The 2142-nt window shown below is 37.6% G+C and overlaps 1 protein-coding gene across 5 annotated transcripts in view; it reads right to left on the bottom strand.

Annotated features, from left to right (window-relative positions):
- LOC106873383 (mucolipin-3) overlaps positions 1–2142 on the bottom strand; it is an 84361-nt gene that overhangs the window by 47335 nt on the left and 34884 nt on the right. The window contains exon 1 of one of the 5 annotated variants that reach the window (XM_052969289.1): positions 1747–2023. The exons of 3 other annotated variants lie outside the window; for them this stretch is intronic. The gene's annotated coding sequence lies outside the window, so the exon portion shown is untranslated. Of the gene's footprint in view, positions 1–1330; positions 1566–1746; positions 2024–2142 lie in introns of those variants that run through there. One more of the 5 variants, XM_052969288.1, reaches the window with a different exon arrangement.

Raw genomic sequence — 2142 nt, 5'->3', positions numbered from 1 at the left:
CGCGCGTTAATTGGCCACCCCTTGAGTAAGAGCCGCATAGGATATTTTGTTTACAGTTTGAAACGTCAGACAATGAACAAAGGGTATGAAAGGGTTAGGGAGATTATATGGGCACAGATAGATGCGGAAACACGAATTAGCTTACATGAGAGAAACCACAATGATAACATTGTCATAAACCCTTTTTTTTATATTTATTTGTTTTAGTCATCACTGTGAAGGCCATGCTAGAGCACCGCATATGTGAGTTGTGTGTATGTGTAGTTAATTGTGTACATGTACGCAAAAAAATGCTTAGGTGTGCAAGGCTAAAGTTGTTAGCACAATCCTGATTAACTAACTGCAGAGACCCGTCATCAAAAACAGTATAAGAATTGTGACCATATCTAAGATAACATTATACAAGGTGTCTTCTTATTTAGGACACTACTAAAGATCTGACTCTTTTCTACTAGACAGGGCGACCACATAGCGGCTGCTTAAACTACGTGTAAGGGCAAACGGTAAATTCGAAAAGCTCTATCAGTAGTTCCGTGACTGTTCGATTTTCGGTTCAAGCCACTTCGCTTACAATGAAAATACAACTAGGAACAGCCAGCACCCGAGACCTCTTTCCTTAGAGAAAAAGAAAATAGAAAGAGAAAAAGCCTATATCGTAAGTAAATAAATAACCCTCCAGTATTTATTCTGCACTAAACGTGTAAGGGTCTAGTTGGAGATCCAGACTGGCTGCGTCTAACCCTAGCATAGATCGAGTAGATCTTATAATCAAAAGCACTCCAGCTGCTACCATCTGTCCTTAAGGATTTTAACATCAAATGTGCCTTAGATGTAGGGAAATTTGGCAACTACCGTATATGCATGTTGGGGCAACCATACAAAGGCTACCTCGTGTTCTAAACCTGCCAGTAATAGGCAAACTAAGTTTTTCATTTCTCCACCACCGATAAAATATATAAAAATTAATTCAACATAAGTTAAATAAAATATATAAAAATTAATTCAACATAAGTTAAATAAAATATAAACAATTTCAAGCATGCGATTCGCACAACCTATTACACATACACAAAATTATATATATATATATATATATATATATATATAGGAGTGGTGTGCATAGTAAAACGAATGATGCATTGACTGAAGGGGTGGATAGAAAAGGTAAGAAGTGGAGTGGTTACAGGAGAGAAAGTGATAAACAAAGACCAGGTGGTTGTGTGGAAAGACAGAGAAACAAAGAAAACTAGACGGTGTTAGCTTAACAAAGAAATAATCATTTCCTCCCACCGACTAACAAAAATAACAAAAAATAGAAGCGATTTCCTACCTAGAGATGAAGGCCGATATCATTTACAAGACGTGGGAAGATGTGATGTTGTGAAATGCATGGCTGCTTCTTCATAACGTCATTTTCATAAATACACATCTAAATATAGTTCCCAATCAAATGTTTCAATGTTGTTGTTTTCGTGCACATTCAAAGATTAGACAGATAAATGTATGTCGATACAGAAGCACAATTAAAACATGTTGACTAGATTCCCTTTCTTTCACTCACAAAGTGTCTCTCTCTCTTCCTCCCTCTCAAGCGAATACCCCTGCTCTTCCTCCCATCGTCATTCTCTTTCCATCTTTTCTTTCTCTCACATGGACATACGTTTAGTCACACCCCCGTCTCTCTTAAAAACTTTCTCTCTTTCTCTGTCTCTCACATACACACACAAGTAATAAGAAAACACAAACCTGGCTGGGTGGAATATATGACAAGCAAGTATTTTTCAGTGCTAACAACGATACTATCCAGAAGCGGTATAGATGGTAGTTACGGTGGTATTGAAGGTGCGGTGATGGACGATGTTAGCTATCGGGAGACGTATACATCCCCCGAATCCATCGGTCGTCGAATGCTCGCCCAACACGATTTTTTTCCTTTCTCTTTTGAGTCATCTACGTGAAGTCTCGTGACTTCAGTAGTGTTTTATTTATATATCACCGTTATCAAAACAATACATTAACACTTTGCTATCACCCACTTCATAAGTATACCCATCGCCATGGTTCTTGTAAATAAAATCACAATCACCACTACCAAGAGTGGTATTTTTTATATCCTATATACAAATACAGTCGGACATATAT

Source organism: Octopus bimaculoides, chromosome 7 (genome assembly GCF_001194135.2).
Source record: "Octopus bimaculoides isolate UCB-OBI-ISO-001 chromosome 7, ASM119413v2, whole genome shotgun sequence".
NCBI classification, from domain to species: domain Eukaryota; kingdom Metazoa; phylum Mollusca; class Cephalopoda; order Octopoda; family Octopodidae; genus Octopus; species Octopus bimaculoides.
The sequence above is the reverse complement of the archived record's forward strand: the minus strand, read 5'-3'. Positions and strand labels throughout refer to the sequence as shown.